Raw genomic sequence first — 16055 nt, forward strand, 5'->3', positions numbered from 1 at the left:
AAAATTACAACCCTCCTATATAGCCAAGGGGAATGTGACACGACACTGTTGCTTTGGAAATAATAATATTTTGTGCTCCCAAAAGTTAGACATTGAGCATATTCAGTGCTCCCAAAAGTTAGACATTGAGTTACAAGACTCAGCAATTCCATTCTTAGCAATAATCCCAAGAGAATAAAAAATATATGTCCACACAAAAACTTGTACATGAATATTCAGAGTAACATTCTTCATAACAGTGAAAAAGTAAAAACAACCCAAATGTCACCAAGTGATAAATGGATAAACTAAATGTGGTATATGTATACACAGTATACTACTCAGCCATAAAAAGAAATAAAGTATTGCTATATGCTATAATATGGATGAGCCTTGAATACATTATGCTCACAAAACCAGACACAAATGGCCACATGCGTGACTTTATTTATATAACGCCACTGTGGTGTTTTTTTGTTAATTGTTTTAAATACCTATTCTAATGAACTAGGGGAAAGAATACTCAGTTCTAAGTACACGGGATCACAAATAAAAGTTACATTCATCCATGTTCACTTCCCGTACTCCAATTTTCTGAAAAACTACTTCAGATCCATACAGAGAGAAAGTACATTATTAGTGTGTGCCAGCAGCTGGGGGAGGGAAATAGGGAACAAGTACTAATGGGTATCATTTCGGCAGGGGGGCAGGGGGTGGGTAGGTAATGAACATGATCTGGAATTAGATAGTTGTGCTTGCATAGCTTTGGGAATATTCTCAAAACCACTGAATCACACCCTTCAAATGGGTAAATTTTATTGTATGTGAGTTATATCTCAATAAAACTGCTACAAAAAATGCAGAGTAGAAGTGATAACACTTCTAATTACTGCCTAATTTAGGAAGAAAGTTCTAACCATATCAAACATAAAGGAATTATATTAGATTTTTGTCTTGTTTTTCTATAATGTCAGTTAAGTCAATGTTTCATTAATAAAACAGTCATCAGGAAATTTTCTGCCCATATACTTCTCTACATTTTTCACAGTCCAATATGGAGAACATAGCAATCTAACCAGGGGTACCCTCTCCCACAGCTCCTCGAACTTGCAAAGTGCTCAAGACGAAAACCCTAAAGTGGAAAAGTCACCTAACTGCATAGATCAGGTGTATGGGAGACAGCTCTATCCAAGAGAGAGTTCTATTCCTTCTCATTTCCTCCCCAGGCCCACTTTTCTCTCAGATCATTTCCGAATCTCCCCCCTCACTTAATTATGTATGCTGTTGGTATAAAAATTACTGTCCAATAAGATTATCCTACATAAATACTTTTACAACTGGTCATCATGATTAAGGGTGGGAATAGTATTTCGTAAATGTCAAAAATGGTGGACTGGTTTCAGTATTCCTTAACATTTTCATAACCTAATCATTGCCTCAGGGCAGGTTCTTGCTCTAATAACTTTTGCCAATCATGACTGCATAAATAACCAATTGCTTCATTATTCTCATTATTAACCTTTAACAAAAAGAAAGGAGCCACAGATGGTTTATAGAAGGGGAACGGTTCATAATAAAAGGATAGGTTACTAAGCTTAAAGAATACATTAATTAGAAGAGCTTATTGAATCCTCAGTATCTTAAAAACAGTAACAATAGAATGAAGTGTTCTAAATAAGCTAATATCATTTCAAAGTCACTATATGTCAGACCAGGCTGGTTTTTACATTGCCATGCTTTTTGGCAGTAAGCTTCAAAAGACGAGAATGATGTGTGGTGGTCCCAAGAGTCCCTGCCAGCTATGACGTATATAAAAAGAATGTTTGATACTGGTTGTTACCATAGGCAGTAATGTTTATAGTAGGTGGACGTATTAGCCTGGATGCAGAATATGAATTGTACTCTGGAGAAAGCCAGCACAATTATACAGCCTAAGAGGTAAATGTCAGCATTTGAAGACAAATTATAGGCAAATTCATTTAAACACATGCTATTCGGCAGAATATAAAAACAGGCAGTCCTATCTTTATCAATTTTTTATATCTGTCTTGATTCACCAGATTTTGCAATGCTTCCCTTTTCCTGGAAAATCCAAAATGTATGTCCAGGAAACACAGTAATTTTCCTTCCTCCCTAACACAATGAGACTTCAACCCTCCATCTGGAGAGAGAGATTTATGTAAGGAAAATGTGGGTAAAATGCTTTCTTCACTGATCTGGGGGAGGGAGTATAGTGAGGGAAAAAAAAAGACACATTTAACTCAATCCTGGCCAAATGACAGAAAAGAATGCAACAGATGTACAAAATCCAGTCTAAGGGAAGGCGTACATCCAACCATGACAGTAATCTAACACACAGGTAATCTGTCCAACCACCATTCAAGAACTGAAAGGAACGGCAGTCGTCACAACCTCATTAAAGAAAGAAATCTTCATAAGATAACATAAATAAGTATAAAGTAATATTAAGCAAGATCATATTAAAACCTAAACATTAATTAGCCGAAATGGCTGTGGAAAATGGTCATTTTGCAAAGCTTAAAGCCTTAACTTCAAAATGCATTAATTCAGAAAAATAAAAGTAAAGGTCAAAGCAGAATGAATAGGGATATAGGGAGAAAGAAAAAAAAAAAAAATCATGTGAGTCTCCTGACCAGAGACAGGATATATTGTTAGTATGCTGCCAAAGTAGAAAGTGATCGCCTTGAGCTGGAAGATTTCATCTGGCATAGCAAAGACTACCCTCTTACCCCATCTCACCCTTGCCTTGGATATTTGGGATACTGGGATCTGGTACTTAGTAATCCTGATTTAATACAGAACTCAGTGAAGGAAGGTCTCTATGGGAGGAGAAAAGGGAGAATCATTAAACTAAAAAAAAAAAAATTCTCTATTTTCTGGAACAAAGACTTGGAAAAATGGCTGATTCCCATTCTGGCATATGGAAAGTACAAAGTAAGCTATGCTCTAATGCAAAAGTGTGCAAAGAGAAGTAGATGGGGGGTTGCCAAATGAATAAAAGCAACCCTGAAGGAGACTCTCAGTCAAATTTAGGACAATTTGAGCACTGGAAGGAGTGACTCTAATAACAAATTGAGTAAATATTTACCAGTTCATGGTGATACTTCAAAACGACAAAAAAGAGTGAAAGGGGAAAAAAAAGTAAAGCCCATCTTAATAGAAGAATCCTAGCTAGCTATTTAGAAGGAATGGTCAAATTTTTTAAATTGTCATTTTATAACCCCCAATGAAATAACAAATCCAGGCAAGAATCATCAATGGAGACTGAAACCAGTAAGTGAAAGATTAATAAATAAGATATGCATAAAGTGTCAAGATTAGTTACTTAGAGCAAAGAAGAAAATGTACCTTTAAATGGTAAAACCTGGTAGTCATTTCCCAAAGTGAATTTAAGATCACTAACAGTGAAAAGAAAAACCCAGTAATTATACACCCCCTAATGTATAAAGTAGGCAACTTACCTATGAGATATTCTTGCCAAATGCTTTACTTGCATTTAATAAAATATGTAAACCTAACTCCCATTTCACAGAAATTAGAGTAAAGAACAAGCTAAATTACAGCACAAAGAAACAAATCAGACAATGTGGGAGATTTTGCAAAGCACTTGGCCTGAACTCGTCAAAAAGTTCATGTCATGGAGGGAGAGTGGGGTCAGAGGTCTATCCTAGTTTAAGAGACTGAAGACCCAAAGAAACGCAACCCATGGACCATGATTGGACCATGATTGGACCCTTGCTCAGGGAGAAAAATAGCTATAAAAGACATTCTCAGGAAAACTAGAGAAACTGGAATATTGACTCAAAAGTTGATCTTATGGAATTACGGCTAATTTTATTAAATATCATAATGTGGTTTATAAAGAGAAATGTTCCTAATCTTAGGAGATGAATGTGAAGTATTTAGGGTGACACATGACACTTGGCTCAAGAAAAAAATTAAGTGAATAAATGTTTATATATGTAAGAAAATACATTTATTTATATCTATAGTTATATACATATATATTTATGTAAATATGTAACAAAAATAAAAGCAAATATGTGAGAGGACACAGCAAATAGAGCAAAATGTAAACTATGAAGTCTAGGTAGCATATATATGGTGGTTCTTTGCTTTATTCTATCAACTTTTCTATATATTTGAAAATTGCCATAATAAATAGTTGCAAAAACTTGTTTTTGGTTGTATTCTTTTGTGTCTTCTTTCTACTATTAGCTAGTCTCTTCTTGTCTTCCTACTTCCACCATAAATTATCTGGGGATAAGCAGAACTGGTAGCATTAGGTCAGACTCCCGAGAGCTCTAACTCCGTGTATCCGTGGTCATTAAATCAGATGATAAACTGTTAGTATGATCTGATGATACACCAACAGAAACCCATCCCTTGAACCAAAGATAGGCATATGAAAGGTAGCAAAAGATCACTTTTTAAAAGCCTGTCGAGTTTTCTTCCAGTCATGTAATGAAGGCAGTAATGTAGAGTGATTAGCGCGCAGGCTTAGGTGTCACCCAACATTCTTGGCTGAAATCTTAATTCTGGTATTCAGTAATAATGTGCCTCTGGATGAGTAACTTCTCTGACATCCTCATCTGGAGATGATGATTCCTACCTCACCTTACAGGGCAACTATGACTATAAAATGAGCTAATAAATGAAAAGTGCTTAGCATAGCGCAGCACACAGAGCACACATTCAATAGATTTTCTGAAAAGAGATCAAGGGCACAAGAGATAAAAAGTGCTGGCAAGGATGTAGAGAAAAGGGAATCCTGGTACACTGCTGACGGGAATGTAAATTGGTACAGCCACTATGAAAAACAGTATGGAAGTTCCTCAAAAATCTAAAACTAGACTACTATATGGTTTAGCAATCCTATTTCTGGGTACATATCTGATGGAAATGAAATCACTATCATGAAGGGATATGTACACCCCTATGTTCATTGCAGCATTATTTACAACAGCCAAGACATGGAAGCAACCTAAGTGTCTGTCAACAGATGGGAGTTAAAAATGTAACACACACAAACACACACAGGAATATTATTTAGCTTTAAAAAAGAAAAGAATCTTCCCATTGGCAACAGTATGGATGAACCTTAAGGGCACTCTGCTAAGTGAAAAAAATCAGACTGAGAAAGATAAATACTATATTCTCTTAATTGTATGTGGGGTCTACAAAGCTGAACTCATAAAAACAGAGGGTAGATTGGTGGTTGCTAATGGCTGAGGGTTTGGGGAAATGATGGTGGTGGTCAAAGGATATAAACTTCCAGTTTTAAGATGAATAAATTCTGGGGAACCCTAAGGGACAGCATGGTAGCAATAGTTAACGATAGGTACATATTGTATGTTTGAAAATTACTATAAGAATAGATCTTAAATGTTCATACACACACACACACACACACACACACACACACACAGGGAGGTAATGGATGTGCAAACTAACATTATGGTGTAATCACTCTGCAATATACACGTATATGAAATCATCACGTTGTACACCTTAAACTTACACAGTGTTATATGTCAAATATATATGATATCAAGGGGCTTAGAGAAAGAGATTTAAATAAATAAGAATACCATGTTCTAGGAGAGGCATTTAAACATAGGAATCAGTGGAAATTTTTTTTTAAGTGGGGGTAAGTGGTCACTTTAACAACATTGAAGAGGGACAGTCAGGAAAGACTCCAGAGCAGCTGTGGCCCCAGAAATGAATTTTGGAAAAGGAGTATACTGATGGACTGGATAGGCAGGATGGGGGAGGTCCGTCAGCTGAAAGATCATCAGGAGCAAAGGCATGGAGAATGAAACTGATATGCACCCTAATGGAACTGCAAGTGGTACAGCACGGATGGGAAACTGGTCATAGGTAGGGAGGTGTGATGAGGTGGTAGAAGCAAACAGGGGCCAGATCAGGAATGTTACACTAAGTTGCTGGACCTTATTTCCTTTTTAAAAAATTTTAAATGTTTATTTCTTTTTGAGAGAGAGAGAGAGAGAGAGAGAGAGAGAGAGAGAGAGCAAGAACGGGGGAGGAGCAGGGAGAGAGGGAGGGAGAGAGAATCCTAAGCAGGAGCCTGACATGGGCTCAATCCCAGGAACAGTGAGATCATGACTTGAACTGAGACCAAGAGTCAGATGCTTAACCAACTGAGTCACCCAGGTGCCCCAGACTTTATTTCTGTACAACTCACTGACGGATGTCTTAAAATCAATTTGCATTTTATAAAGATACCTTTGGTAGGCATATGAAGGATGGATTGGGAAGCTTAAGACCAGAATCAAAACAACTGATTAGAAAATTGCTACAATAGTTTAAATGAGAGACACAAGGGGTCTGAATTGAACAATGGTGGAAATTAGGGGGACTGGGCTAGGGAGGAAGATTTAAGACACTGTCAGCTTATGAACTGGAAGACAAGATGTATGACCAGATGCATAGTTGCCTTCAACAGGACACAGAGTGCACAGTAAAGAAAAGGTTTGGGGGAAGGGAAAGCACACTTTAGACACACTGAGTGGGGATGCTTGGGGAGCGTTCACTCAAGATGGCTAATACATGACACTTGGATGCTGGGCCTGGAATTCAGAAAAGAGGTCTCAGTAGAAATAGAGAATTTGGGAGTTAATCACTTTATACGTGGTGGCTGAACACAAGAGTATGTAACATTGTCCAGGGAATGTGTAGCTTCATTCATTCATTTGTTCATTCTTTCACCCATTCAATAAAAAGCTCCACAGAGCAGGAATATTCATGTTGTGTTTATTGCCAAATTCCTTAGCCTACATAATAGGTACTCAACAAATATTTACTGAATAAACACAATTTACTGAGTACATTAGCATTTGAGACTGTGCCAGACGCTAGACATACAGTGATGAACAACAGCAACACTGTCTCCTGCAGGGAGCTTATCATCCAGCAAGGCAGGCAGGTAATCAAGCACATACAATAACGAATGATGGAAATAATGGCAAGAACATTGTGTCGGGCTCTGCTAGCATGCCCTAAGGAAATAAGTGACTGAGGAACAAGGGAAAGCCACTTGGAGAAAGATATTTTCAAACTGAGAGAAGAGGGCCAATGTAACAATAACATAGAAAGGGCAGGCAAAGGAAGAGGAATCAATAATCAATCAAAGGAAGAAGAATCAATACAGTTGACTGTATCCGAAGCAGCAGAGGCCATGCCAGTTAAAGACAGAGGGCTGAGAAAGCTACTGGTGACCCTTGCCAGAACACAAGTTTGACACTGCTTGGTTATTCACCATTTCTCCCACTGTTTTGGTGGATGACATTTATGTTATTTTTCACATCAAAGAGAGAAGCTTCTGGATAATAAGAGATGTTTTACTCAGGGTCACTTTGAGATAAAAACAAGTGACCGTGAGGCTCCAACTCTGATGCCATCCATTAGTCACAAGACTCCCAAGGAAATATGGGAACTCAAAGATGGTCACTAGAGCAGGTACGCCCTTCACTCTGAACACCAACACAGTGCATAATGTATACATATAAAGATAGCACATACCGTGTATCGTACTTAGAATGTTTTGCCTATCCTTATACCTACAAAATTCCTGTTTATCCTTTCAAATTTGCCCTTATGTCATTTCTTCCTCCATCTTTGAATTCCTAGGCAGAGTTAAGCACCTTTATTATAGTAAATAGCATACTGCTAAAATTATTTTGTATCACTATCACCTGAAGTGGGCTATGTGTTCCTGGAAATAATAGTATATTAATCTGGGTATCTCTCTAGTACACAGCAGGCACTTCAAAAATGTTAGAGAAATGAATAAAAGAATAAAAGTAAAGGAGTGTCTACTGAATTTCAGGTTAGCTTTGGGCTGGCAATTGAAACAAACTATAGATAGACCATATATTCTTTCAATTAGTCAAGAGGATGGCTAAAAATACTGATTCATTAAAATTTTAAATTGTTCTAACTTCATAATATTTTCCCACCTTGAAGCAAATGGCTTTTGACCATGTCATATTTCTCACAATCATTTCCTACCCCTCCCCCCTTCAAAAAACAGTACACATACATTGTCAGAGATAAACAGAGGTCCAAATTATATAACTAGTTTGGTACCCAATGATAATGTATACAATTAAAAATGGATTGTTGGTAAAAGAAAAAGCGATACCAAGACGAATTGATTAGCAGAGCTAGACAAGAACTTCACATGACAATAACTTTACACCCTTAAATATTAAGTTGTGATCTGTGCTGGAGTACAACCTACTGATACAAGTCTGAAATTTTCCCTTTAATTATTATATGGCAAATTCAGTGCAAGACCACAGTATTTTCCAATTTCCTGATGATACTAATCTGTTGGAGGAAAGGAACATATCCCCAAAACAAACAGGGGAAAACTCAACACTCTGGACGTTTACAAAAGAAGAGAAACGCTTCACCCAGTTTCTTCTGGATTCTACTTACTCTGTTTGAACAATGGCAACAAAAACAGGAGACATGTAAAGAGATCTAATTAGAGTAATTAACTAGCTTTTTTAGAGTTTTTGAAGCATCACAGTTTCTACCTTATTTTCTGCAGAGTTGCAAAACAGGATGGGGCACAACAGACTTGGCACTGAGACAATTGAGATTCTGTCTTTGCTCAGATCATCAGACCCTGAGGTTTTCAGGAAACTAATCACACAATGGAGACCCAAGGTTTATTTCTCCAACCTTAAAGCAAGGACATGTGTTCACAATTAAAAGTTCACATACAGATATCCTAAAAAACAGGCAATTGATGTGCCAGATTGACCAGAGTTTTTATTTCTTTGATTTCCTGTTCATGTAACACTCTAATGATATACATTTACATTCATGGTAGATATTAAAGTCAAGGTTGCAAAAACATTTCTATTGAAAGCCATGCATTTTCTCTTGTTTCTAACTTGCTTAAAAATGTATTTTTGGTTTAAAGGTTCCATGTATCAGCCAGACCCAAAGGATAAGTATTTTCACCATTTGGAAGGCTGCTTTAAATCATTCAGCCTTTTTTGAGTTACAGGAACCAGTCTAGAATCGGAGAAAAAGAAGGTTGTTATCTCACCCCTCCCCCAACCATTTATAAGGTGAACTGTGGTAACAATGATTTAACACTTGAAAATTTCCAGTTTTAGAGAGGGTATATTCCTGACAATACAGACCACTGAAAACTGCACACTAAGCTTTCTAGACTCTGAAAGGCCAGTAAGTGAAGTTGTACGTATAATGCTTTGTGAAGCAGAGGTAAACATCAAGCTGCGTGGGGTCTACTAGCTCAGCCATGAGGAACAGATTAAAAACTCCTTAGAAAGAACTTGTCTCATTCTGTTTCCTATCTTCAAACAGGAGAGTTTCATTCTTGTCATTAAATTAAAACCTTCCACAAACTATCAGTCTCAATATACATGATACTTCCCTTTCTTCATATTCTTCTATTTGTTTACTTGAACTATTTATGCTGCTGTGTAAGACCATTCATTTCCAAGTGGAAATGTACTCAGTTTGAGATCCCTTATTCTTCTTCTCTAAACTAAGTAATCCAGTGGCATTATACTTTCCTCATACAGTTCATCTTCTAGCTCTCCTAAGTGTTGTGTTTGTCATCTCTCACCTCTTTAGATTCCTCATTGGAGTTCTTGTATAGAGTCAGATACCAGCATTACCCAGCACAGAACTAAATGCTTCTTACCAGGAATAGGTACCTGAATTAGAGCATCTGTGCATGGCTATACTTTGGGGCAGGGCACTTCTAAGTACTTTAAAGACATTATTGTACTTAGTTCTCCTCGAAAGGAAAAAAAAAAAACATTAGATACTATTATTACTCTCATTTTACAAATAAATTTGCTGCACAAAATGGTTAACAATTTACCTAAGGTCACTCTGCCATTGAGCTGGGATTTGGAGTAAAGTCATAGAACCACTAGCTCAGTGTGTTCTAGAAAGTAATGTATATAGGAATCACCTGTAATTCTTGCTAGAAAGCAGATACTGATTCAGTAGATCTGAGGTAGGGCCCAAGATTCTGTCTACGTTTCTAATAAGCTTCCTTCCAAGTGATCCTGATGGCTGATCTGGGGACCCCACTCTGAGGATGCATATCTAAGTCCCCTCCCTCTTCCTTGGTATCAGTGGGAAGGAAGCCTGTTCTCCTCCTTTATACTGAGGCATATAACACATTATCAGACTCCTTTGCTTCTTCTCTTTAATCCATCTTTAGAATATGATGGGTGTTTTTCCTCTCTTTTGGTCAACTGTTTTTGTTTTTGAAAGAAGTATATAGAAAATAAAATAGGAAAGTGAAATAACCCATTTTCTTCTTTAGAAGGAAGCAGTATTCTAGATTTTTAAGCACTATACCATTTCTATTGTGACTGGCTGCTGAAGTAATAACAATTAGCAAACATTACCTGTAGGGCTAGAAAATTTATACCGGGGGAAGAGTCCATGGGAAAAGTAAACAACCACATTTTTCTCTTCTACTTTCAAAAAGATATTCAGCCTCTTACTTTGTCCAAGCACACTGTTAAGCCTATGTGTGCAGTATGGTTTCTGAATTCAGTCTAATTGTTGCTACACCATTCTCTATGGCCTTGGGGGGCAGCACTTTTGCCAGAGTTGCATACGCTTTTCCATGAAGGATGAAAATACGACCTAGTATAATAATTCTAAGTAAAAATCAAACAATGTCCATAAAATAGTATTCATAACTAGAGTGAAAAAGGAGATTTCTTATAGAATGGAATCATATCTAACATTTTAAGGTTAAATGGGAAAAAGTAGTAGGAATATCTCATTTCTGGCCTCTTTGAAAATGACTGAGGCTACTGCTCACAAATGTAAATTATTGCTCAGAGAAAAATTAAGTAACTTCTATGTGCAGGTTTATTATCTAAACTCAGCAAATGCTGCAAAGACTGAAGGTAATAAAGCATTTTATGAACAACTTTACTTCACTGGTTCCTAATATAATTGAGCTTATGTGGACTGTTTAGCAGAATGATATTTTAAAAACTGGTAAAGAACCAGATTATTTGCTTGACCCTCCATTCCAGAAATGTTACAGAGAAATAGCTCAAAACATTCAAGGAGAAAAGTTTTACAATGTCATTAAAATCACGGAGTTAGGTTTTGACTCGACTATTTTAACACTATTGACTACTAAATAAATCAACCAAGAGGCCACATTTAAAAGAACAGTCTCTGAGACCTAAGTTTTTATCTATATATGCTTAACAATAGAGAATTGGATCTATCATAAAATTTAAAAGTAATGAACAGAATAGTTAAAGCCCATGATTTCCATTATATAGTTTTTACTATATTAAGCAGTTCCACTAGGAAGCAGAAACTTTCTACAGTTAGTCTCTGTCTACTAAAACAATTCACCCATGTCTGCACTGGGAGGATGGAAAATATCCTCTTCTGGACTAAGGTAAGACATCTAACTATAATAGGATGTCTTCAGAAAATTGAGTCAATGCCAGCAACCAAAAATATTCTTTTAAAGAAAAAAGTAAGTTAGTACAATGGGATTTCTGGTTCCAGATCAGATGGAATAAACATAATTTTCCCTATTCCTCTTACTAAGTACAATTAAAACTTTGGACTTTATATATAAAAAAAAAAACATAAGAAGACTGAAAATGGAGAGAAGATGGCAGAGGCTGGGGTCTCAGAACCTAGAGAACACTGATGAGTTGCCTAGTTTTGTTTTTGGTTCAAATACCTTGAACTGGGTGCTGGAGAAGTCAACAAACCAGAAATGCCAATGGACACATATGTGTCCCCCCAAAAAAGAGGGAAAGGGATGCCTACCAAAATGGAAAACTTTTAGATAAGAACTGCCTTACTCTAGCCAAGCAGCACAGAAAACACTGCAACCCCAACCCTACCTCCATCAGCAAAAGCTAAATGAGAAGTCTGGACTTAGATGTCCCTCTACCACACACTCCCTTTCCACTGGGGTGTTATCCAAGAAGACTGAGTGCAGAGCCAGGATTTTAATCCCTATCTGACAGTAATGACTTCTTCCTCTACCTCATTTATGATTTCAGTACAAGCCTCATAGGGAGCCTGGATTTCAGCTCCCAACTAGCTTTAATGAGGTGTCCCTCCCTAGTGGGGTGATGTGAAGAAGCTGAGTGGAAAGCCAAGACTTTCGCGACCCTACCAGCAGTAACAGCAGAGGCCATTTGGAAAGCTGGGTGGTATCAGCAGAGGTCTAGTGATGAACTTTCATCTCCACCTAAAATTAAACAGGGGAGGACTTATCTTTCCCCACGGGTGTGATGTCAGAAAAGGTGTGCTAAAAGGGATGACTTAAATAAGACTAGAACATAACACCCAAAATGTCTAGAATACAACTAAAAATCACTTGACATACCAAGAGCCAGGATAATCTCAATTTGAGTGAGAAAAGACAGTCAACAGATGCTAATACTGAAATGACACAGATGTGTGGATTTTAAAGCAGCCATCATGAGATGCTTCAATAAACAATTATAGACATGTTTGAATCAAATGAAAAAAAGTCTTATCAAAGAAACAGAAAATATGAAGAACGATCAAATGAGTTTTAGAACTGAAAAACGCAATGGTCAGGATAAAAACAGACAACAACAGAATGGAGACGACAGAGAAAAGAATTAGAGAAGCTGAAGAGAGAACAATACACATTATCCAATCAGAACAAAAGAGAAAACAGACTGAAAAAGAAAAGGAACAGAGCCTCCGGGACATGTGGGACTATAACAAAAGATGCAGCATTCATGTCACTGGAATCCCAGAAAGAGAGCAGAAAGAGGTAAGAGCTGGAAAAAATATATGAAGAACTAATGCCTGAAAATTTCCCACATTTGGCAAGAGTCAAGAAGTTGAGAAAACCCTAAATGGGATAAACCCAAAGAAATCCATGCCAAGACACATCATAAACTTTTGAAAACTAAAGATGAAGAAAAACCTTGAAAGCAAGAGATAAGTGGCACTATTATTTAAAGGGAGGGAAATCGAATGATGATGTATTTTCATCACAGAACATGGGGGCCAGAAGGAAGTGGCACATTATTCAAATGCTAAAAGAACTGTCAACCCAGAATTCTATATCCAGCAAAAATATCCTTCAAAAATGCAGAAGAAATCAAGAAATTCTCAGAAGGACAACTAATGGAATGTAGATCTATTCTAAAAGAATGACAAAAGATTCTCTATAAAAGAAGGAAATGAAGGTAGGGATGTTGGAATATCAGGAAGAAAGAACATAACGAGGTACAAATATAGATAAATAGGCTTTCCTTCTTCTCTTAAATTTTCTAAATTATGTTTGATAGCTGAAACATAAGTTGTAACATTGTCTGAGAGGGATAAAGAAGAAACTTAAAATGGAATAATTAGGGAGTAACAGCAAAAATTTTACCCATTTTTAAGTACAATCTGAAAGTATTTCTCTAAAACACGTATTTCATAATTATTGCATTAAAAAGACAGATGGCCAACATGACCTTGTTAAATATCCACAATTTCTTCACAACTCCCATCTCAATAAATCACTCCCTCAGGTCTGAACATTCAACAAATGTTGAATGAATGAGTGAAAGGAGTGAATGAGTGAGTGAATGCTTTCTCAGACAAATTTTTCCATCTGTGTTGCTGACTTCACTCCCTTCTAGGTTATCCAGATATTGTCATAGATATTATTTTATCTTTCTCATGATTTCAATAGCTCTTGGCTACTTCTTATAACCCTTAAACTAAATGCATCCTACAAAAAGCCCTTCTCAGAGTGCCTTGGTGGCTCAGTTGGCTGAATAATCCGACTCTCGATTGGCTCAGGTCATGATCGCATAGTCATGAGATCAAGTCCCATGTTGGGCTCTGTGCTGAGCATGGAGTCCACTTAAGACTCTCTCTTTCTCTCTCTCTCTCTCTCTCTCTCTCAAAAAAAAAAAAAAAAAAGAAAGAAAGAAAAAGAAAAGCCCGCTTCAAATAATATTTTCTTCTTAAGCTGCCAACATTTCTCTCTCTTCCCCATCATTATCAACACTCTAAAATATTTATACTTTTTGTCTCAACTTCTAACATTTCCAATTTTTTAATTAATTTATTTTTTTTAGAGAGAGAGTGTGTGCAAGCAAGTGGGTGGGGGCAGAGAAAGAGAGAGAGAATATCTTAAGCAGACTCCATGCTCAGTGCAGAGCCCAACAAAGGGCTTGATCCCACAACCCTGGGATCATGACCTGAACCGAAAGCAAGAGTCAGATGCTTAACCGATTGAGCCACCCAGGTGCCTCTTTCATTTCCAATTTGATTTTTGGCCCAATACTGTTGGAGGACAAGATGCTGGAGGCACCATAAGAATGTCCTGAAGGAAAGGGACAGAGCAGCAAGAAACTGAAATCAGTTTCATTCCGAGGACAGAAGGCCACCAGGACTGCTCTTTCTCTCCAAAAGGACATCATATGGGCGCCAGGCCTGGGGATAAGAATGTTTTAGCTGGTGCCAGATGTACTCATGACCCAGTATGGAATACACTGCAGGTGCACAGCCCGTCAAGATGCCAAATACTATGTTGTATGTGCCTGCTGTTATCAGACAATTTGCAAAAATAAAAGAGGCTTGAGCCAGGGGACCAATGCTTTGGCTCCTGGACAGTCTAAACCCCTGCTTTCCAATTCTCTCGTCATTGCACCTTTAGGATGACCTCTCTACACAATACGATATGTTTTCCTGTCCTGTCACAGTTTTCACTGTATTCATGACAAATATCCTCTAATTTTATTAAGTACTAAATATTACAACCTGATTTGGGGCTTCCTCCTCTTTGCTGCCCATTTTCTCCCTCTTCGAAGGATTTCCTCTCCTGGTTTTAGAGTTACTGGCTCATTCTACCTTCTTACTGACTGCTCCTTTTTATTTATTTTTTCTTTTTTTTTCTCAACAGTTTTTAAAAAATTTTTTTTAATGTTTATTTATTTTTGAAAGACAGATAGAGACAGAGACAGTGAGCATGAGCAGGGGAGGGGCAGAGAAAAAGGGAGACACAGAAACAGAAGCAGGCTCGAGGCTCCGAGCTGTCAGCACAGAGCCCGATGCAGGGCTCGAACTCACCAGCCATGAGATCATGACCTAGGCCGAAGTCGGATGCCCAACCGATTGAGCCACCCAGGCGCCCCGATTGCTCCTTTTTTAATCTCTTTTACTGACTTTCCCCTTCCTTTACCCAGCATTAAATGCAGATATTCCCTAAGATAATGTCCTAGAACTTACTGTTTTCTCTTCCTCTTCCCATGACCTTATATTCAAGAAAAGCAGTGTAATGTGAGGTTCTACAGCAGTCCCGGAACAAACATGATCATTACCCGGAAGAGTACATACACATATTTGGCATTTATGCAGCATATAAAATGTCAATATGACAATTGTTAAAACTCCAGTTTCCCAAGTTGTTCTCAGTATTTTCAAATCATAACTGTTGGATTTTTACACTTAAATAACAAAAGTTACTGTTCCAAATAGTTTTAACATCCTATTACTGTTTAGAGCATCATCATATTGTTGAATGATGTCACTTTATTATGAAGAAAGTGCTAATACACATCAGCTTCATTTGAAGGAAAACAAAATTTACTTTGCTAGAGAATATTGCATGATTAGTTCCTGACTTGATTACCCTCTGAAGTGAATCCAGAATGACATATGGTATAATACAAAAGAATTAAGTTAGGGTTACCTATATACTATAAAAAAAGTAATCACATTGAATATATTAAGGACTTGTTATTCATCAAAATAAAATTTCTTCTCTTTTTCCAAGTGGCATCAAAAAGATTACAGTAGGGTTTAATTTTCTAATGCCCAACCAAATTTTTTTCTAGTTCCATCTGTATCATTTGTATAATTGTTTAAATAAAACTTAAAAGCAATGAAAAATGCTAAAAAGCTCCCCACACTAGTAAAATCACTGACATGAACTATTTATACTAACAGAATAAAGATTATAAGCACTACATTACTTTACTGGATTAATATTTTCAAAG

At 37.1% G+C, this 16055-nt stretch overlaps 1 protein-coding gene across 14 annotated transcripts in view; it reads right to left on the reverse strand.

The window, feature by feature from the left end:
- The window catches only part of KIAA1328 (KIAA1328 ortholog), a 365569-nt gene that overhangs the window by 241145 nt on the left and 108369 nt on the right, over positions 1-16055 (reverse strand). The window lies entirely within an intron of this gene.

Source organism: Neofelis nebulosa, chromosome 11 (assembly GCF_028018385.1).
Source record: "Neofelis nebulosa isolate mNeoNeb1 chromosome 11, mNeoNeb1.pri, whole genome shotgun sequence".
Lineage (NCBI taxonomy): Eukaryota > Metazoa > Chordata > Mammalia > Carnivora > Felidae > Neofelis > Neofelis nebulosa.